The sequence below is a fragment of the Capsicum annuum genome, chromosome 11 (genome assembly GCF_002878395.1).
Source record: "Capsicum annuum cultivar UCD-10X-F1 chromosome 11, UCD10Xv1.1, whole genome shotgun sequence".
NCBI lineage: Eukaryota > Viridiplantae > Streptophyta > Magnoliopsida > Solanales > Solanaceae > Capsicum > Capsicum annuum.
In genome coordinates, this window is record NC_061121.1 from 146,740,815 (window position 1) to 146,765,943 (window position 25,129).

Genomic DNA, 25,129 nt, shown 5'->3' on the forward strand with positions numbered 1-25,129 from the left:
TACAAATTTCAAAGTTTAAAGTATAATGACTCTCATGATCTTCACATTTTATACTTATTCAAGCCATGTGAGTCATTACTTATTACACGCATGATTTGATTAAAGAGTATTGATGTTGTTTTATATAAATGCATGCACCCCTACATACTCAGTACATTCCCAAGTGTTGATCTATATATATGTCTATGTGCTACATTGTCTTATAATTTAGGTTCAAGTGTTCAATCCCAACCTCACCAGTGATTTTTGAGTAACTATATCTACATTCCTAGAGTGGTGAGTCCTCATGATTCGAGGACCTATATTCAGACATTTCCATATTTTGAGAGACTATATTGTTATTTCCAGTTCATTTTGAGTCACTTGGGGACCTGTCTCAATAGCTCTCTAGTTTATGGATTAGTAGAGGCTTTGTCAGACTAGTTATCAGATTGTGGTTGTGTTGAGGTTTCCAGTATTTTGGTCATTTGGACCGAGCATTTTCTTCGTATTTCCTTTCATATGATATGACTATGCTATTGTTTGTATTATTTTATCTTAAAATGAGTGTTATTAGTAGAAACAGGCTCAAAGGGTTAGTTTGGGGATACTTGTTACCTTAAGCACCGTATGATGTCTCGGGAGGCGATTTCGGGTTGTTACAGGAAGAAACCATGATTATCAATGAAGAAAACATAAAATCAATTGCAAAAGACTAAGATAAATAAACTCCAAAGTCCTAAATTGAATAAAACTTTATATCTCAAGAAATAATATAGAAGAAAGCAATTATGTGTAAAATAATATCGCAATGCATAACCTAATTAAAGATAAACCCTATGGTATTTATATTATCTCAAAATAACATAAAAATCCTATTAAAAACTGGAAAGGTAAAGCTAAGTCAGAAATTGGTATGACTCGGTTGTTACTCATATCCTAGCTTACAATTCGTACCCTGCCTTGTCGTAACCATTCCAGTTTCTAATCTTCTCATGGATTTAATTCTCTGTTTAGCTTATGACTTCAGCAAATGAGTTGTAACCATGTCTACAACTCAAATTCTTCATCCCTATATGCTTGGGACTTCAGTCTTTTTGGGTCTTGAACACTGGTTGGGATACGACATCCCTAAATGAGTTGTACTCAAAATTCTGACTCATATCCTTCTGACACTTTACTTTCTGGATAGTATCTTGGGTTCTATTATGCTTACGACTTAAGCATATGACTTATACCCTATGTTACAACTAAGCTACCTGTGTCGTATCTTCCTTGTACTTAGTTTCTTGATTTGGCTTTTGGTTCTATTCCTCATATGACTCAACATACGAGTCATATCAAATGATTATGAGTCATGAGAGGACTCGTATATTGATCGGAGTTGGTCATTTTTAGGTCTTTTTCTCCTTCACTAAGATTATTTTATAAACCTGTTTTAACAGCAATTCACACCAAAGTGCATCATATCTAACAAAACACCATAAGTTCACACATAAATTCATTATTTTACGCATCGAAAGTGTCTTATTTCCATGTCACAGCAACACCCTCAGCTTAGACTTTTGCATGTCCTCAGGCAAAAAAAATCAAATACTAATTTCTACCCTTGAGGCGATTCTTAAAACTGGAAGATCTAAAACAACCCATGGCAGTGATTTTTGACTTAAATTTTAATTTTGTTGTTCCTCTCTTAATACTAAATTTTTCATTTCAAATTTGCATATAGCAATTCAGCACATGTGAAAACATGAAGGGATCTGATGATGGCATTACATTAGTAATATCTACTCAAGCATTGAACTATTTTTGATCCGTGAAACTATTTAGCAACTTAGCATCATAACCTCTATGCACTCACATTCAAAGAAATCCCGTTCTCTTATCATATGTATCAATCTTTTCCAAGATATAACAAACAACGTTTGTTCTCACCAAGAAGTATGACTGGTGTGCATAAAATACCATAGGCTTTCCCTTATGGTCTTTTCCTAAGCTTTCAAATAGTTGTGGTAAGATCACTATATGACTTTATTTGGGTTGTAACATATGCTAGGGGCTGGTAGGATATCTTTTGGAATTCTTTTAGTGACTACACCTCCTAGACACTATGCTTTTCTTAGGGGGACTTTCTACTACTTTATTTATTTTCACCCTTATATCTTCTTTTTCTTTTAAGCATATTCTAATCGGGTCAAGTTTAGTATTTTATTGTGCTTAACTTTCTTTTACAATACTCTGCTCTTTTCTTTCTCTTCGTACCTGCCCATTTTTCAGCTATTTTTCTTCTACCCCTTTTTTCATACTTATTTTCTCTTACGCACCTCAAAATATAGCCACCCTCAACCTAAGATATTTTCCTGAGTTGAGGTGTACAGTATCCTCAGGTGGATCAGGGTCAAAAACATAATTCTTTTGGCTACACGGGAATGTGATAGGTTTAAGAAAAAAAATTGGTCGATTGAGGCTCAAATATTTTGATCAATGGGATTTACTTATTTGGTTCAGGTATTTTAGCCTTAAGTGGACTCATACAAAAATGACCTATGATCACTTCCTAACTAACCATCCTAGACCTTGGTAAAATCAACCAGGCAAGTTCTAGATTCAAACTCATCTAGAACTCAGTAAACCTTACGCTCACTTGCATAGGGATACCTTACTAAGTACCAAATGTCCAATGATACACTTTGTCTATCCCTACATATACTATTCCTAATCCTAATGTCATTCTCATATACTCAACAGTTTCAACATAATATACAAATCACGCTATTATTTAAAGAAACTTTTGAGGGGACCTAAATTTTTTCAACTTTTTAACGCAGCTAACAGTACTTTTTACAAGATTAGTTCAAATCTATAACCATTAGTAGTGTTTTAGCAATCACAACAATAAATCTAAATCAAAATTTTTAAATACAACCCAGAATTTCACAAATCCATAAAAACTATCATCCAAATTCAAAACTATCTACTGCCATAGGTGCACTGATCTACTGCCTATCTTAGATGCCTGCCTTAAACATGCAAGTCATAACACACTTTCAATTTAATCTACATCTAAATATTTTTAAATAGCTCCTAAATTTTTTGGTACCGTACTCCCAACTTAAGAATATGACACTATCCTCAGTGCTACAAATATAAGATAGAGTAGGGAAAAATAGTAATACCTAGGCACCCATGGAACAGAAGCATCAATATTTGCATATGGACCCTCAGATTGGGTCCTACTCTCATCATCAACTATCCCAATCAGTACTGGATCAATAATAGATGTGGGTGCATCATCGACCCTCTAAGCATCAGGAGCTGGATCTCTCAATTCGCCAGATCTGCTAGCCATCTCTTGATCGTACTCATCCTAACTGTCACTACGTTTGACCTTTTTGGTAGTTCTTGCCTCTTTCCTCTATTCTTTTTATTTTTTCTTTTTTTTCTTCTTTTCTACTCTTTCTGCCTAGGTCTGCAAAATTTTTTCATCGAGTGGGACTACCCAAATATTCAGCACATCGACTATGGGTATCACTGTCACTATAATGGGCTCAAAAAATATCATCTTCTCGAACAACTTAACAACCATACCCTTTATACTTATAATCTCAGCAATATTGAGCGTCTGCCCACTACACAACTGTCGAGTGATCTTCAGCTCAGATACATCTAGGAGGTCTTTCCCATGCCTATCCTGTACCTCCAACTATTGTCTCATCAAACTCCTTACACCACCTTACATATTGGTCACTTTCACAGCTAATATAGCCAACTGGGTCGCTACCTTTATCCATGCAGCCTGCGATATCATCATAACACTAGGGGCATACCTCGTGGCCTAGGTGGTACAGACTGATCTGGTAGTGGAGCACTAGATGTACTCATTCTATCTATTAGCACAGTCTCAGTATACACACCTGTCTCGGTTGCCTCATTAGCAGCAGCAGCATTTGTCTGCTCCTCTTATGGGAAAGCTCTCGCCATAGCATCTGTTGTCTGCCTCATAGGTCAGGCTAGTGGGTTGGTTGTAACACGTATCAGACTAATATCAAATGTTTATTGGGCCTCCCTCATGACATCAATGCCCAGAATCTCCAATGCCCCCACAACTAAACCTATTTGCGTGATCATGTAGCGGTATGATAATAATGCCTTTTGTTCTATGATAGCCCTATCTCTTAATTCTCGGGCTAGAACCTCCCGAACATCAAAATTATAGCCCATTGTAAAACCAGCCTTCATAGAAACTCAAAATAGGCCCAGTATATGATCACGTGTAGTTGGAGATAGCCAGTGATGGGCTATAGTCCACCATTCCTTACCCTCAAAATTAAGGAGCTCTTCTTGACTTGTTATGAATCCCGCATTTCACCTGCAACCCAAATGGCATTCTCACCATGTGTATCAATCCTCTCAGTAATCACCGTAATATGACATCTTGTCATCTGTACCTAAAGTCTAGTTGGTGATGTTCCTTATCTTAACTATTTTATATTTCATATCGGTTGTGTTGGCTGGGGCTTGATATGCTTGCCCATACAAAAACCTTCCTATCATCCAGGATGATATATCCACCTGAACTCCTCAAATCATCAGTAAAAAAATAGGGTCACCTCTTTCCCATAGCATGCCCTATGGGTGATGTTTCATCAACTCACCTTTGTAGATGGTATAGAACTCGTGGACTAACACCTCACTATATTTATTCGGTGCTCTCATCATCCAATCAAACCTATATCATCTGAAACATTCAGCAAACTCAGGTAATTCATCAATCCTTATAGTTGTCATTTACCTCTCCCCGTATAATACTCTCTTAACCTTTCTATTTTCTAGATGAAATAGGCCTATGGTAAATATCGCCTGCATGCCGAGGTAGCCTCATAGTTCAACAACGAACACCAGAGTAGGGGCTAATACTAGTGGGGGGTCCTGACTAGCTATCCGGGGTACTGAACCTCAGGACCATGACTTTCTTCTGCACTTTCCTTGATTAAACTAGACTCAGACTCATCATCATCATCACTAGCTGGTACTGGTGTATGTGGAGGGGATATAGTGGCATTCTTTTTTCTTGGTCCTTTTGGTGGTGGAGTATTAGAATCTTAGGGAACTACCTTCTTCCCCTTAGCTTTAGCTATTGCTTTTCCTTTTTGTGCAGATTTCTTGGAAGATGTCTCGGTAAACTCCTCACTGCTACTTTTTGTCCATCTTACAGATTTACTAGTTTCTTCATTTTCCACTAGACTTTGCGTATTTCCTTTCTTTGCTATAGTTTTGGATGAAGATGCATTATTTGGAGGCATTTTCCCTGCAAATATGCCAAAGTTAGTAACTAAGAAAAGAAAAGAAAAGTAAAACTAAAAATAAAATTTCAATGTATGTTGATTCAATTAGGTACGAGTGGTAAAATTTCAATTTATGTTGATTCAATTAGGTACGAGCAGTGTTTAACACTCATAACTATTGGTTACGATTCATATACGTGAGTTATAACTCAACCGGTGCATTTTCATTATTAACTGGCCAGCTTATGACTCCTCCTGACCAGTCGTACTGGCTGGTTACGACTCTTGACCAATAATTGTAAAATGGTTAGAAACTTTAGTTGAATTTTATTTTTTTCCCATGTGGGTACGATTGATATGTATGAATCATAAGGTCTTGATACGACACGTAAGGTTGTGTTATATCCATTCCAAAATTTTGAATTTGTTAGACTTCCATGTTTTTAGTGGGTACGAGTCTCATTACAACTCCCATAACGATGTTTATGGGTCGTATGGTAATTCCTAATATACCCACTACTTTAATCAGCTATATCTAGCTTTTCACTACACATAAGCACACAAAATTCCAAGTACAAGCCCTAGTTCATCCCTATTCCCTATTTTCAAAATCAAAATTCAAATATAGTGTTCTAAGAATTGTCATTTGAAGAAATTCTACTTAAACAAAGTTAATAATACCTCATACAACACTTTTCAACTTGCAATATAGACAAAATAGAATTAAGAACTTACTTGGTACGTGTATAGTAGAGGATTCTAATTTTGGGTCTAAAAAGTCTCAAATTCAAATTGAAAATATCACAAAATCGAGAAATTGTTATTGTTGGTAGTTAGATTCAGTTGAAAACAAGTTAATCTTTAGGATTTGAGCTGATTAGAGGAAAATGGTGTGGGTATGAGTAAGAAGCTTCAGGTGTCTTATCGGGTCTAAATTTTCCTTTTTATTTAAATTTTGGATTGGGTCAACCCGAGGGCTGATCTAGTAAGCCAAAGTACGAATTGTTGATACGATTTGTACCCAGGCTTACGAGTCATTTCCTTGACTTGTATGGCCTTGGAATCTTACCTGGTTCTAGAGTGAGTACTACTCCTAGTCACGGTTTGTAATCAGAGACTATGAGTCATACCAAGAATCATAAGATTCCATAACTTAATTTCTGATTTTGATCCATCTCCCAGGCCGTTACAACTCCTACTCATGAGTCGTACTGCATTGCTATGACTAGTGAAAAGTTCGTATGATACCCTTTCTAACTTGTCTGGATTTTGGCTGCATTTTTTAAGTCCTGCACATTGAACAAACATATTACCCAATAATTAAAACAAGTACAAAAACATGGGTTATCTCTCATGCAGCATTTGATTTAACGTCGTGGCACGACGTGGCTAAGTTGGATACTCATATTTTACCAACCAAAACCATAGGTTGCCTCCCACACAGTGCTTGATTTAACATCATGGTACAACGCAGTTGCCTTGATTACTCAGACATCATCAAGGTCAATATTAGATAGCTCATTTACTTCTTTTACATTTCCAATATAGTGCTTAACTTTGTGTTCGTTAACCTTGAATGTATTTGTGTCATCCTTCATTAGTTCTAATGTACCAAAGGGATACACTCTTGCCACTATTAATAGACCATGCCATCTAGACTTTAGCTTGCCTGGAAACAAATGCAGTCTAGAATTATATAGAAGCATCTGGTCACCATTTCTAAACACTCTTCTCAATGTTTCGGTCATGATACAACTTCATATTTTCCTTGTAAAGTGAAAAACTTTCATATGCCCAAAGCCGGAATTCTTCCAACTCATTTATGGCTTTCAACCTAGATTTTGCTACATCTGTCCACTCTAAATTCAGCTTCTTCAACGTCCATAGTGACTTTTGCTCAAATTCAAATTATAAATGGAAAGCTTTGCCATACACAAGATGATAAGGTGAAACACTTATGGGGTTTTGTAAGCAGCACGGTAAGCCTATAATACATCATCTAACCTTCTTGACCAATCAGTCCGATTGGTATTCACAGTCTTTGCCAATTTGGATTAGATTTCTCTATTCAATACTTCAACTTGTCCACTTGTCTGTGAATGATAAGGTGTTGCCACCTTATGTTTCACTCCATATTTTGCAAGTAGATTCATGAATAGATGATTGCAAAAATGTGACCATTTGTCACTAATAACAGTACGTGGCATACAAAATCAAGAAAAGATATTCTTTCTCACAAATATTGTGACACTTCTTGTTTCTTGTTAGGAAGTGAAATCGCTTCTACCCACTTTGACACATAGTCAACAACTACTAGTATGTACTTCAGGCCACACGAACTCATAAGAGGTCCCATGAAGTCTATGTCCCATATTTCAGACACTTCCAATTCTAAGATACGAGTCATAGGTAGTTTATGTCTTTTAGTAATAGTACCTTGTCGTTGGAATTGATCACAGACAGCAACATATTCATGAACTTCTTTGTATATGGTCGGCTAATAGAATTAGCTTTGTAGGATCTTATGAGTTATTCGGGCCCCTCCAAGGTGATCCCCAACTGGAGATGAGTGAAATGTCTCCCGTATGCTTATCATCTCCTCCTAAAGTATACACCTACAAATGATTCCATCAGCATTAATTTTGAAAAAATAAGGTTCGTCCCAAAAAAATTTTCTTACCTCATACATAAATTTCCATCTTTGCTGATACGAGAAATCTTTTGGGAATAGGTCACTTACTAAGTAATTTACATAATCTTCACACTATGGAATCAAATCATTTAAAGCGGCCAATATCTATTCATCTGGGAAGCTATTGTCAATCTCCAAACCCTTAGTAATCTTCTGCATAGCTTCCTACTCTAGTCTAGACAAGTGATCCGCAACTTAATTCTCTTTACCTTTTCCTTCCTTTAATTCAAAATCAAATTCTTGCAATAGCAGTATCCACTGAATAAGCCTTGGCTTTGCATCCTTTATAGCTATTAAGTACCGCAATGCTGCATGAATGGTGTCCACAATCACCTTTGTCCCAATCAAGTAAGATCTAAACTTTTCAAAGGAAAAAACAACTACCAATAACACTTGCTCCGTCATGGTATAGTTCTTTTGAGCAGGGTTAGTTCCTTACTATCATAGTAGGTGAGATGAAGGATCTTTTCTTTTCTTTGGCCTAGCATAACCCTTAAGGCCAATCCGCTAGAATCACATATAATTTCAAAAGGCAAAGACCAATTAGGAGACACAATGATTGGGGCAGATACCAACTTCTCTTTTAATTTTTAAAAAGCCTTCTTACATGCCTTATCAAAATCAAACTTTACCTCTTTCACGAGCATCTTGCAAAGTGGACAACAATCTTCGAGAATTCCTTGATAAATCATCTATAACAACATGCATGTCCTAGGAAACTTCAAATCCCCTTTACAGAAATTGGATAAGGTAATTTTTCAATTAACTCCACTTTTACTCGATCAACCTCTATTCATCTCTTTGAAATTTTGTGCCCAAACACAATTCCTTCCTTAACCATGAAATGGAACTTTTCCCAATTAAGTACTAAGTTGCATTCTTCACACATCTGTAGAGCTTTTTCCAAGTGTTTTATCCATTCATCAAAAGAGTCCCCCGCCACCAAAAAAAACATCTATAAAGACTTCAATGGTGTCTTATACCTTATAGGAAAAAATTGGGCATCATACATCTCTGAAATGTGGCTTGGGCTTTGTATAGCCCAAATGGAATTCGTTTGAATGCAAAGGTACCATAACAACATGCAATGGTGGTCTTTTATTAGTCTTCTGGTGTAATAGTAATTTCATTATAACTGAAGTACCCATCAAGAAAACAATACCATTCTCTTCCAGCTAACTATCCAGTATCTAAACCATGAACAACATCGAAAATTGTTCCTTCTAAGTCCAAACATTCAACTTTCTATAATCCATGCAAACTCTCCATCTAGTCAATGGTTTAAAAGGCATTAGTTCATTTTTCTCATTAGGCACGATAGTTATTTCACCCTTTTTTGGAATGCATTGAACCTATCTAACCCACTTGCTATCTATAATGGGAAATACCATACCATTATCTAACCACTTGATGATTTCTTTCTTAAATACCTCCTGCATAGGAGGATTAAGTCATCTCTGGTGTTCGATAGATGGAACACAATCTGATTCAAGCTGAATTTTATGAGTACACAAACCAGGTGGAATACCAATAATATCTATAATGGACCATCCAATGTCCCTTTTGAAGCTCTACAATACTGACAATAATGCTTCAACTTTTAAATGTCTCGAATCAGCTGCAATAATAACTGGTAGGGTGTTGTTGGCTCCTAAAAATGTATATTTCAAGTGATATGGGAGGGCTTTCAACTCCAATACTGGCGGTTCTTCCATCGATGGACGAGCTGGTAGAGTAGTTATATTTTTCAAATCTAGATCAAGCTTCTTTGGTGCATAGTTATAACCACTCCCTTGAAGTGCACCTACCAGTTCCTCGTACGCCTTACTACCTTCAGAATCAAAATTCATGATCACAGTTGCTAGTGCCTCAACACCTAATCTTTCTTTAAGAGGAATAACTGTATCAAAAGCATCATCCTATAAGGTTACAGCATCAACATCATGGAATGAATCTGCCTCTCCATTATCTACATTAATCACTGATACCACTCTCAGATCATCAGAGTGTCTCATAGATTTACATACATTAAATGTCATATGTTCATCATTGAGTCTCAACATCAGATGTCCTTTCTCTAGATAAATCAACGTCCTACCTGTAGCCAAAAAAGGTCTTCCAAAGATAATAGGGACTTGAAAGTCCACTTCACAATCTAATATAACAAAATCAGTAGTAAATATAAAAGAAGACACTTTTACCAAAACATCATAAAGGATACCAATAGGCTTCTTTACAGTTCTGTCAGCCATCACTAGTCTTATAGTGGTTGGTTTGGGAGCTCTCAATCCTAACTTCTTTAATACGGCCAAGGGCATAAGATTAATGTTAGCCTCCAAATCAAATAATGCTTGAGTGAAGTTGAAAGACTCGATAGTACACGGTATTGTGAAAGAGCTAGGGTCCTCTTTCTTATCTACAAAAAATCTAATAACCACTGCACTGCAATGATAAATATTATCTATGTGTTTTTAGATAACAATCTTCTTCTTGGTGACCAAATCCTTCATGAATTTTGCATATCCTGGCATCTGCTCCAATGCCTTTACAAGTGGTATGTTGACAGTTAATTCTTTTAGTATAGACTCTTTATTTGTGGATAGGGAGGCCGTGGTTTTGGAATAGGCTTTAGCACAGGTTCTGGTATTTTTTTCTTCAACTTTATTTTTCTTATTGCCGCAACCCACATCAACCAACTCCTCCTCACTTTTCTGCTCATCAACTATGGGTATAGGTGGATCTTTAGTGACCTTACCACTTTGATTGGTAATGGCATGACATTGAATATCATTTCTAGGATTTACCACCGTATTTCTCAAAAGAGTGCTGGGGTGTCTCTGATTGACTACGGCTAACACCTAACCAAATTACTGCTCCAACTATTTGATTGTTGTAGTATGAGATTCAACTTTCTTATTCAATCCTGACAGATCAGCTTTGATATCTTTGAAGAAGTTCTCTTGACTTTCTTGCCTTTTGACAAACTTGGCCAGGATATCTCCATCCTAGAATCTGTATCTTAACTTCCTGATGGAATATATTTATCACTCTTCTCCTTATAGTCATCCTTATACCGCCAATTACCATCACTATCTCTATACCTATTATTGTAATAGTTCCAACCTTGATTTCCTTGACCTTGAGCTCAGAAATCCGCCAACCTATGATCAAGAAAATTTGCCTCTTCTTCAGATTAAATTTCAAATAGTTTTGATGTTGACTTTTGTGTGGCAATTACTTTTACTTTCTTAGCATTCATTAAAGCAAATTGTTTGATCAGCAACTTGATATCTGTACGAAGCTGTGAAACTCTTGGGCTACCAAATCATTTGTTTTTTCATATGTATTTGATGCCCCAATAGCATATGTACAACCACTACATTTCAAATCTTAAGTGTGCCATAATCTGTTGGTAACCATAATATCGTTAAGCATTTTCTGTGCAACTTCCCAACGAAGATACGTGAAGGCTCTTCCTGAAATTGTATCTAACATACCTCTTGAACTTTCATTCAATGATCTATAGAAGAACTCAGACAAATAAGATCCTCTAATTCTGTGATTTGGTACAATACTCAACTTCTTCTTAAACCAAAATGATGCCTCATACATAGACTCTGCAGGTAGTTATTTGAAATTATAAATTTTATCCTTTAATTGTAGAATCCGTGCAAGAGGGAAAAATCTGTTCAAAAATTATATCTTTAACTCATGCCAGGTAGAGATAGATCCTCTAGGAAGTTCTACTAGCCATAAAGATACTTCCCCAGTATCTCAATGACTCCTGACTAACCCTTGGAATATGTAGTTGGTACAAATCCCTACAAAATATGTAAGATGTATGTCCGCGTCATACTTAGCTGCACCAGAAAATGCACCTTTTAAATTCAATAGTTGGATGATAGCACTAGTAATATCAAACATCACATTAGGGGCTAACGCCAGAGGAATGATGGCTCATGATTCAGCAGGCTCAACATAACCCAGATCTCTATCATCTTCTTCCTCGTATGGGTTCAAGTGTCGGTATGCCCTCATCAACGGAGCTCTTTCTCTCTGTACTCGATGATCAACATCTATCTATATCTGACTGGCCCATGTTGTTGAGCTACTCCTGCCTTTATGGCAGCTCTAGTTTGTTCATCTTCCCTGCATTCTTTCTCTAACAATTGTTATGTCTGTAGGTCTGCAATTTCTTAGGGATCTATTGGACCATGTAGGAGTGCCTATTTGGATCCACAGGCAGTGGATCTTGAATCCTAAAATAATTGAATCTCACACTTCCTTTACGTAGCTAATCTGCCAGGGTTCCCACAACCCTAGCTGAGGAGATTAATTGTTGATGTTTGTGCAAAAAACCATGATTATCAATGAAGAACACATAAAACAATTGCACAAGATTAAGATGAATAAAATCCAAAGTCTTTAATTGAATAAAACCTTACATCTCATGAAATAATGTAGAAGAAAGTAATTGTGTGTAAAATAATGTCGCAATGCCTAAACTAATTAAAGATTAACCCTAGGGTACGTATAGTATCCCAAAATAACATACAAATCTTATAAAAATGGTAAAGGTAAAGCTAAGTTGGAAACCAATATGACTCAATCAATACTCAAATATTCATCTTACGAGTCATACCCTGCCTTGTCATAACCATTCCAGTTCCTAATCTTCTCGTGGCTTCAATTCTTTTTTCAGATTACGTCTTCAGCTAACAAGTTGTAACCATGTATACGACTTGAATTCTTCATCCGTATCTACCAGGGACTTCATTATTTTTAGGTCTTGAACACTGGTTGGGGTAAGACATACCTATGTAAGTCGTTCTCAAACTTTTGACTCATATCCTTCTGACACTTTAATTTCTAGATAGTAGTTGGGCTCTATTATGCTTACGACTTCACATATGACTCGTACCCTGTCTTACGACTGTGCTACTTGAGTCGTATCTTTCTCATACTTAGTTTCTTAATTTGGATTTTGGTTTTGTTCCTCATATGACTCAGCATATGAGTCATATCGAATTATTACGACTCACGAAAGGAATAGTATACTGATCGAAGTTGGTCTTTTTTATGGCTTTTTCTCCTTCTTTTTCTTAGTTTTTGTTATAAACCTGTTTTACCTAAAATTCATGCCAAAGTGAATCATATCTAACCAAACACCCTAAGTTCACCCTAATCACCGTGAAACTTTACAATCTCCACAAGAAACAACTTAGCATAATCTTTTGCCAAGATATTAGTCCTCATCAGTAAGAAATGAGTGGATTTGGTCATTCTATTGATAGTGACCCAAATAGAATCACATTGGTTCTAGGATCTAGGAAGGCCGGTAATGAAATCCATATTAATCGACTCCCACTTCCATTCGAGCAATACAATCTCTTTGTATAGTCCCCTGAGCCTCAAGTGCTCAACCTTTACTTGTTGGTTCACCATACACTTTGCCACATTACTAGCAATGTCACGCTTCATATTATTCTACCAATAGAACTCTCTAAAGTCATGATACATCTTGGTGGAACTAGGATAAATAGAATAACGGGCTCCATGATCCTCGGCCATGACCCTTTCCCTTAATTTATCGATGCTGAGAATGCATAGCCTACCTTGGTACCTCCAGATACCATCACCACCAATCATAAAGTCTGTGGCTTTGTGTCAACCCATATTACTCTTGATCTTCATCAAATCAGAGTCTAAGACTTATTTTTTTTTTCATCTCAATAACAAGAGATGATTGACATACTAGATGCATCAACACACCACCATCTTCAAAGTCCGCAATTCAAACTCCAAGATTTTCCAAATGATGAATATCTCTCACCAATTCTACTTATCCTCATAAACATGGGTGAAACTTCCCATAGACAATCTACTAAGAGCATCATCGATTGTATTTACCTTACCAGTATGGTAAAAAAGACTCATATCATAGTCTTTCAATAGCTCAATCTACCTTCTTTGATAGAGATTCAACTTCTTTCGGGAAAACACATATTGAAGGATCTTATGATCGGAAAAGATATCAACATAAACACCATAGAGATAATACCTCCAAATTTTCAAAGCAAATACCATGGCTAATAACTCTAAGTCATAGGTGGGGTAGTTCTTTTCATGAACTTTCAATTGCCTAGAAGCATATGCCACCACACTACCATGTTCCATCAACACACAACCCACATTGACATGACATGCATCACAAGAAACCACAAAACTGTCACTAAGTTCGGGAAATGTCAAAACAAGAACCAAAGTTAAGTCATCTTTCAACTTCTCAAAACTACCCTCACACGATCGTACCATAAGAACTTGACCTTCTTTTTGGTCAACTTGGTCAATGGGGTAGCTATAGTAGAGAAACCCTCCACAAACCATATATATTAACCAGCTAGACTCAAGAAGCTCTAAATGTCGGTTAGAGTCAAAGGTCTAGGCCACTTCTTAATTGCTGCAATTTTTTGGGGATCTACCATGATCCCTTCACTAGAGATAAAATTACCAAGAAAAGCTACAGTTTTTAACCAGAACTCACACTTGGCAAACTTGGAATACAAATGATGATCCTTTAAAGATTGTAACACGGCACAGAGGTAATCTACATATCCTACCTCGCTCTTAGAATACACTAATATATCATCAATGAAGACAATGACAACATATCCAAGAATGGATGGAAGACCCTATTCATCAAATCCATGAATGTCGTTGGGGCATTAGTTAATCCAAAGGACATAAAAAGAATCTTGTATTAACCATACCAGGTTCTAAAGATAGTCTTAGGGATATCCATATTCCTAATTTTAAGTGTATTATAACCTAATCTAAGATCAATCTTAGAGAAAAACTTTACACCCTTAAGTTGATCAAGTAAATTATCGATTTTGGGATGAGGATATTTTTCCTTTACAGTCACTTTTTCAACTGACCATAATCAATGCACATACGAAAGGAACCATCCTTCTTGCACACAAACAATATGGAAGTCCCAAAGAGACATACTAGGCTGGATAAAACCTTTATCTAAAAGATCTTTCAATTGATCCTTAAGTTCTTTCAATTCTGTCGGAGCAATTCTACAAGGAGGAATCGAGATCGGACGAGTTTTTGGAGCACGATCAATCCCAAAATCAATTTCACTATCGGGAGAAACACTGGGAAGATAACTGGGAAACTTATTTACCACGGGAACAAACTCCAGATAAGGCTCTTCCAAGTTAGAATCTTTAACTCTGACTAAATGATACAAACACCCCTTTGAAATAAACCTTTGTGATTTGAGATAAGAAATAAACCTTCCCTCAGGCACTAAATGACCACCCTCCCATACAATGATAGACTCATTAGAAAATTTAAACATGACCCTACGAGTTTGACAATCTAACAAAGCATGGAAAGAGTGCAACCAATCAATTCCAAAGATGAGATCCAAATCAACTATGTCTAACTCTACCAAGTCAACAAGAGTGTCTCTATCATCGACAGACATCACACACCACTATAGACACTTCTAACAATCACGAGGTCTCCAACTAGGGTAGAAATAGATAAAGGAACTGACAATCTCTCAGGATCACAATTAAGATGCACAACCACATATGGGGTCACATAAGAAAGAGTTGACCCTGGATCAAGCAAATAATACACATCAAGGGAAAATAGTCTCAACATACCTATGACAACATTAGGATACAACTCAAAATCATGGTGAGTAGTAAGTACATACAACTAGTTTCGATCAGTGCCCGTGCCAAAAGCAAAAGTAGAAGCAGCAACAAATACAACACCCTTTAGTGCAGGAGTAGATGGAGTAGTAATAGAGGCCTTGTTGGCCCCTGAAAGTACTATAATAGGGCACTCATGTTGCATGTTCCCAAGCTGACCACAATCAAAACATCTGCCTCTTTCTTTCTTACACTCTCCATGATGACCACTAGATTAAAGGAAGGCGGGGTGGAGCCGATTGAGCACTACTAGCTTGAAATTAGGCACCTTATGCCCGTAACCCACTGCTGAATTAAGATCGATGTCCACCTAATAACTTTGGGTAAGGTGATCAGACACTATCCAAGGAGAATGAACCCAGACTCCCCCACTTTTTTGTAGCTACTTTCCACCATTTCCACCACTTTGCTCGGAAGGCCTAAATTCCTTCCTTGTCTCTCACTAAGCTCAACTAGCCTCTTCTTATTATCTTCCAGTTGTTTCATATACATAACAACCTAGAAATATCTATGTTCTCAATAAATAAGGCCACCTTGCTTTTAAGAACTAGCTCATAGGAGAACCCCGAGACAATCTTATATATCCTAGCTCTTATTCTAGAAAACATCTCGGGAGCATACCTTGACAATTTATGGAATTTCAAGGCATACTCTTGAATAGACATCCTTTCTTACTTTAATTTCAGAAACTCTTCCGTTTTAGCTTTGATTAACTCTTAAGGGACGAAGCGGTCCAAGAAAGCCTCCGAAAATTCTCCCATATAGCGGGGCTAGCATCAACACCCCTAGATAATTCCCACTCTTTGTACTATTGGTACACTACATCTTTTAATTGGTAGGAAGAAAACTCAAGGGCCTCAATATCTGAAGCATGCCTATTTTGAAAGATCATATCTATTTCACCAATGAAGCCTTGAGGTTCCTCCTAAACCTTCATACCAGAGAACATAGAAGGGCTTAACCTCATAAATTAGCTAATTTTTGTGGCCTTGGAAGGAACGGTGTCCAGAGCATGATGCTCTTCTTAAGTGGCTACCAATTATGTCAAAAGGTTAATAGAGCAACAAAACTTGAAATTATTAGCATCCCTTTGAGGTTACTAAGGAGGAAAGCCATCCTCTTAAGTAGGGTTGGTGGGTTGAACCCCATGAGGATGGCCAGATACCACAACCCTAGCTCGAGTCTAAACTCCAGAAGTTGGATGACGTTTGTCCATAGAACCCTCAGTAGTGTTTGCCCAAGTCTCAGATCTCCTTTTAGGCATGATCTAAAATATAGCAACCAAAATTAGAGGAATTCAAGACCTTATACTTTATAGCTTTAAAGTGAAACATAAGAAAGGGAAAAAATTTCTAAAATGTCCTATAGCTTTTCTTTTATAAGTGTGGCGCACTTTACACCCTTAAAAGAGACTCTACTTTACACGACATTGTGAACACCCAATCCACCATGAACTTGGTTCTAATATCATCTTGACACGACACAAACCTCGGGCCATGTTGTATGGGTACCTCAAGATTACATGAATCAGAGGTTGCCTCGATAACTCATTCTAAACATCTCATCATACCATAGGAGTCGAAGGAACTCCAACTCATATATCAACATAAAGGAAATAAAAACATAAGTCAACATTATATTCATAATAATAATAACTACTCCCAAATTAATAATTATTCATAATACCTCTATACAAAACCGAAGTCAATAAATGTATATGTCGAGTCAAGCCCCCTGTTATAGCTAAACCAAGTCTAAAAGAGACCAAGTCTAAATATAAGTGTAACACCCCAATTTACTGAACCGGAACGCTACATGATGCTCATGACCCTGAAGGACCACAAGCTAACCCATGAGTTATATCTGTACCTATAAACTATATAATATCTCATAAAATATGTGGAAACATGAACTGTAAGGCCAAAAGGTTCAATACTAATACATATTTGAAAAATATGGTATAACAATACCAAAAAGGAACATAAATATTAAAGTCTGAACATCTAATCTGATATCTAGTCTGAAAGCCTCTAACTGAACTAAATAAGGAGTTGATGGGATATGTCCCCAACTAACTCTAACTACTGAAATAAATTGAAAACTAAAATAGAAATGAAATCATTATGTCCTCAAAGGATGAGGACTCATATCTAACTCTGACTGCTAGTCCTGGAATATACTGCTGATTTGGAGCTCATGTCTCTGAACCTATGGTGTAACATAAAAAAAAAGCACCATAGCACAAATGCGTTAGTACATCTTAATATACTGAGTATACGAGTGAGGTAGGCTAAATGCAAAGGGTTATGTGCATGAAAAATACTGACTGATATAAATATGAGAGTACATACATGCAAATGTAACTATAACTGAACTCGTGGAGATACTGACTACTGAGCCTGAATACTGACAACATGAGTGTACTGATAATGAGATTCTGAAAGACTGAGTTTACTTATATTGATATGTAAATCACTAATAAGTGATGGATCTGATACTATATTACTGAATACTGGGATATTTATACTATATTACTGATAAAGGAATGATTGTTTCTTATAGTTCAAATTATGAAGAATTGGTCTGATTAACTGTATTTGACAGTCCTGAAGCTAAGTACTGATAGCATGAGTTCTAATAACTGTTGTGATTTGATAGCATAAGTGACTGTACCTGACAGTCCATAAATCTAAAGGAAACTATCTAAGTCTAATTCTATTTCTGAGTTGACTGTATCTGACAGTCAAGATATACTAAAATCTGAAGAACTATCTGAGTTCTTTACTGAGACTGGGTAGCTATAGCTGACAGTCTTGAAATCTGTAACTGAAACTGTGGGAAGTAGTTATCTAACCTACATGCCCCAAATATACTATATTAGCTAAGCTAAGGTCCAATCTCTGCCCCAACTAGAGGGGTGTCAATACCATGCCCTGACTGGAGGGGTGTCAATACCATGCCACTGGTAAGGACAGCTGTGAGAACCCTATACTGGCAGGTACTCAATGAGAATGGTGAGAACCCAAAACTGATGGGTTAAGCCAGCTCATCAACCCTAATCTGATGGTTTAATATGTCTCAACCTACGCTGGCTACGTAGTTCTGGAACACAAGGATGACTACTAAGAATCACATCCTCAACTGGCGGGTGAGCTCCCATCCTTGGGTTCACTTGGTGCTAACTTCTACTCCCATCTGAAGGACACTAAACTGAATAACTAAGCTGAACTGAATAACTAAACTGAACTGATTAGCTAAATTGATACTGATTAACTGGACTGATACTAGTGGTATTGTTTAGCAGAGCTAAACTAAGTTTACTAGATTCCAATGACTGACAGAATGTACTGAGTTCTGAGGACTGGTTGAGAGTACTGAAGTTATTGAGATTGACTGTGAATACTGAGGTTGCTGAGGTTACTGAGCACTGAGATTACTGAGATTACTGGACTACTGAGATTACTGAGTTTTCCTGAGTCACATGACTAACTGAATTCTATAGATCATAGCTTGACTGAGAGTATCGTGAAAACATGACATGGATCTAGGCACACAGCTATATTTTTTAGGTACAAGTACCCCCAGGACTCGATGGAAGGAAACCGACACAACTTGAATTTCTTGAGTGCACGACCATCAATAAAATTCCATAATACATGAGTGGGGGATTTCATGAAGTACATGGTCATCATAATATTTATCATGAATAAGAATGCTTATAATCAAGTCATAAATCTCATATTCTAATATCATGGGTATTCCGACAATATATACTATTCATAGCAATCATATGGAAACCATTCAAGCGTAAGGGAACGACAACATGTAACATTTAGTTCATAATTTATAATATCATAAGTAGGGATCTCATACTAAGCATGGTTATCAACAATGTATTGCATGAAAAGGATTTCATATCACATGGAAGTACTTGCACAATCTTAATATCATGTTCATTGCATAATCATATTAGCAACACATACCAATAGCATGGAAGTTCATGTGGATTACATGGTTATCATACACCTTGTTCATAAGTAGGATTTGCAAGTAAACATAGCATAATCTCATAAGAATAGTTCATGAGTATTCCAACAACATTTACAAGGCATATTAACAACATAGAAGTCAATGGAACGTAAGGGCATATCATGAATCCTTCACTTAGTCACAATTTAGCTATATTGCATGATTTCTAGTTTCTTAGGCACTTTATCAAGCACCTTATATGAACATCTTAAGCATAGGTGAATTCATCAAATTATACATCATGAACAACCAAATTTACATGTTTCCAACTCATATGATATCATTAATTCATAAAAACATATAAAGATTCCATCTTGGGAATCACTCAATATCAACAACATGATCATCAACACCTAACAATATAGAAATCATACTTTATAAGGAAAAAGAGGAAAAAAACAAGCATCAATATGGGTATGATCATATCACCACAATTAACCAAGCTTTTGTATTTTAAAGATTGATTCTTGAACTCTATGAATGAATTGAATCCATAGATAAACACTACGCATACCTTGGAAGTGAGGTTCTTGATGATTGACGGAGGAATTTTCTTGAAATAGGATCTTCAAGCTTAATTATGCAACCCTAGTTTTTTTCTCCTATGGTGCTCTTGGATGATGAGCTTTGCGATGTTAATACGGTTGTAATATGTTTAGAAGCTATATATTTAGTAGGGTTAAGTTTAGGGACGTGTAAGGTGTATTTTAAGACTTAATTACCTTTAAAATAACTCAAAACGGAGTGTTTTTGATACCTGGAATTGACTTAGGAGGTGCCCAAGTGATTGCCTAAGCTAGGTTAGGCGGCACCTAACTAATATCCTATGTCTAGGTTGGGCGGTGCCTAACCAATCGCCTATCCTTACTCTCTCTCACGAAAATGGGTATAACTTTTCGCTCGGGTATTTGATTAAGGCAAAATTTGTATTGTTGGAAAGCTAATTCAATTATCCAAAATTTAGTGGGTATAAATATGTAGAAATACCACATTAACATCAAGTTATACTTGTTCAAATATGACCCTTACAAAATCGAACACTAAAACTTGATAGATTCAAAAACTCTTAGCTTGTATTACCTTAAGTGACTCATATGAACATGCTTAATGTATCATAAGCTATCTTATCACTAGGATACTCATTGTAAGTTATGCAATAAAATGCTATTCATAGGATAGGAGGTTTCATACGTAGAAAAAATGGTTCGTCTCCTAGCTTAGAAATATACGGGGTATTATAATAAGGACTAAGAGATGAATTCTTTCCAAATACAAGGAATCTCACACCTTTAAGTCAAGGAACAAACCGCCTGATCTTGTAATCACTTCATAAGAGAAGAAAAAGATTCTCCAGTACCCACATCGCATGGGGACGTAGCATCCATAGCCGGTTAGCAGTTGGAACGCTAGCATTTTACTCAAGGATAAGTGATAAGATAATATCATCAATCAACAACAAGTCAATATATCATATTTTATCATGGTCACACACTTATCCACACATAGATACATGACATACCAATCAAGATATCAAGGCTCATCAACATTCTCAAGCATTCATTCATTAGGCATGAAATGAGGATCTCTGGACCTCTAAACTTATAGATTCAACAATTAACACTAGGCGTAGAACTTTCACCACAATCACACATACTTAGACAAGGGACTTCAACCATTCTTAATCAATCATTAACCAAAAGTTTTAACCACATACATATTTATTCCGCAAGAAACTTTATCCATACTTATATTTATTCAAGAAAGGGACTTTAACCATGTGTTCATACATTGGGGCAAGGTACTATCACCTCAACAGATCTCTTTGAGCAAGGGACTTTAACCTCAAGCCATTCATAAGGAAAGGGACTTCAACCTCATGCCATCACACTATAATTAGATGACAATGGGACTTTAGCCCCTTTTACTTATCGATTAATCATAGGTTCAATAAAATACGTAAGGACTTTAACCATTTAGTCAATATAACACTATATATGACCACATGGTCCTTATGGGAGCCTTCATCTCACAACTATTTCAATAGGAAAATTCCTTCATTGAATTCATGGTCAACAAGACCCTCACAATCTATTCACGTTTCATTAGTAATCTATTAACATATTCTTACCATACTTGGGTTCAATTCAAAATTCAAGTTCATCTTTATATCTAGGGACTTTACCCTCACATTAGCCATCAACCAACAAGGCTACCAATTTCAAAATACATGGCTCATAATACTTTAGTATATCATTTATCAATCATATATATACTTATTAGATTATTTCCCTAACTCAATACATCATCCACATGTTACTAGATAATTCACTTGGACAGTTTCACAAATACCTTATGTGCATACCTTCGACAAGGCTTTATTCATGGTGGAATTCATCAAGACTAGGGTTACTCAAGACCCTCATACTAAAAAACATGAAAAAGACACCCACATACATAATCTACCATCAATAACATGTATCAATACATGCATAAGCAAGAATCATCATTATTCCTTTTGTTGGGTAGCAAAAGTCTTTTTATTTGATTCAAAACCACCATGTACACTTACTAATTCAAGTGTGAAATACATGGGTATAGAGTTATTTAGCTAGAGGAAAAGATGCATGCCTTAAGCAACTTGAATCACCAACAAACTTGACCTCATCCTTCACACTAGATGAATACCTCCAAACCCTAGCCTTAAATCTTGCTTTAAGAGCCTTTAGAGTGTTTAAGACGTTTTTGCCTTGTAAATGAAGCCTTAGGAGGCTACAATGCCTTATATACTGAGAGGTTTTAGGGTTTTAGGCATAGGAAATGACCAAAAGTCTCTTGGTTAAAAGTTGGAAAGTCTACACATATAAGGGTACGACTCCTCCTTATAATTCACATAGAAATTGTGACCTAGGGTATGACTAGTAGCCTAACTCATACCCTAGGATGCTCCTAGGCCAACCACATTATTGTGGGTATGAAAGGCCACCCTTAAGTTATTATCAAGGGCATGATTTGTAATGCCCCAAGATCCTATCTCGAGACGTCACATGGTGCTTATGGACCCGAAGGACCATAAGCTAACCCATTACTTATATCTATACCAGTACACTGCATAATATTTAAAATAAATATGGAAATTGACCATAAGTTTTAATACATCTGCACATACTCAAAACTGAAAACTGAATACTAATATATCAATATCCATCTGAAGAGCCTTTATACTATCTGAACTATAGAGTTGATGGGACATGTCACCAACTAACTTCGTCAACTAAAAATATAAACAAAATCTGATGCAATAATAGTAAACTGAGATTCGTCCTTGAAAGAAGAGGACTCACTGCTACTGCTGCTGACTAGGACTGAACTGATGAGGATACTCTAGATCCTGTGCCTCTGAACCAATGGTGTCAAATAAAACACCATAGAACAAATGCGTCAGTACAAAAATGTACGGAGTATGCAGATGAGGTAAGGCTAAATACAAGGGCTTATGTATAAACATAACTTAACTGAATAATATGCAAAACTGGATTAGCATACATAAAGAATCTATAATTACTGAACATACTGTGCATACTGTCACTGAGCATACTCGGAATAACTCTGGTAACTGATACTGAATATACTAAATTCTAAAATTTCTAGACATACTAAGACTATGAGTATCTGAAGCTTTTGAAACTGATAGTAACCCTAGTTAACAGGTTGTCTCCGAATCTGCTAATAATAAGAATGATTGACTGAAACTGAGATCAACCCTATCTAAAAGGTAGTCTTTGAAACTGTGGATAATAATACTACTTGATAACTAATTTAGAGATTTGATAACAGAACCTTAGGCTTTGATACTAAGTTTGTAATGCCCTGAGATGTGGCTTTGACACGAGACTCTACTAGATGTGGCTTTTCAGTATTCCTAGGACACTATTGAACCTTACTCTTTGATACTAAGTTTGTAACGCCCTGAGATCCCATCCCGAGACATCACACGGTGCTTATGGACCCGAAGGACCACAAGTTAACCCTTTACTAATATCTATACCTGTACACTGCATAATATCTGAAATAAATACTGAAACTGACCATAAGGTTCAATATATCTACACATACTCAAAACTAAAAACTGAATACAAATACATCAACATCCACCTAAAAAGCCTCTAAACTATCTGAACTGTGGAGTTGATGAGACATGTCCCCAACTAACTCCGTCAACTGAAAATATAAACAAAATCTAATACAATAATAGTAAACTGAGATTCGTCCTTGAAAGAAGAGGACTCATTGCTACTACTGCTGACTGGGACTGAACTTATGAAGATACTTTGGATTTTGTGCCTCTGAACCTATTGTGTCAAATAAAACACTATAGTGTAAATGTGTTAGTACAAAAATATACCGAGTATGTAGATGAGGTAAGGCTAAATGCAAGGGCTTATGCATGAACATAACCTAACTGAAAAATATGCAAGAGCTCGATTAGCATGCATAAAGAATCTGTAATTACTGAACATACTGCGCATACTAACATTGAGCATACTTGAAATAACTCTGGTAACTGATACTGAATATACTAAAATTCTAAAATTTTGGGACATACTGAGACTATGAGTATCTGAAACTTCTAAAACTAATAGCAACCCTAGCTAAGGTTATCTCCGAATCTGCTAATAATATGAATGATTAATTGAAACTGAGATCAACCCTATCTAACAGGTATCTCTGAGTTTGTGGATAATTATACTACTTGATAACTAATTTATAGATCTAATAACTAATTTTGAGGTTGGCCTATCTAGCAGTGGATCTTCAAATTTGTAGATAATCATACTTGATGGCCTGTATCTAACAACCTTGAAGTCTGAGACTAATTCTGAAACTGAGACTGTAGGAAGTAGTCTTCTAACCGACATACCCCACCTAGCTAAGCCGGGGTACAATTTATGACCCAGCTAGAAGGGTGTCAGTACCAAACCATTGGTAAAGACAACTTTATTTGACCCTCATCTATCAGGTACTCAAATGAGAATGGTGGAGCCCTCATATAACAGGTCAAGCCACCTCATCTACCCTCAACTAACAGCTATGATGCCTCAACCTACTCTGGCTACGTAGTTCGGCAGTGCAAGGGTTGCTTCTAAGAATCATACCCTCTACTATTAGGTGAGTTCCAATCCTTGAGCTCACTCGGTATTGAATCCTACTCCAAACTAAAAGACACTAATCTGATTCTTAACTGAACTTAGACTGAGCTGAATCTAATACTAATCATATTTCTCAAGAGATCTGACTAAGTTACGCTGAGATTACTTAGTTCCATATCTGACGAAAAAAGGCATCGAATCATGGTATCTGATTGATGATATCGAGCTTGAATAGATTACTCAAATAACTTCTGAGATTAGAAT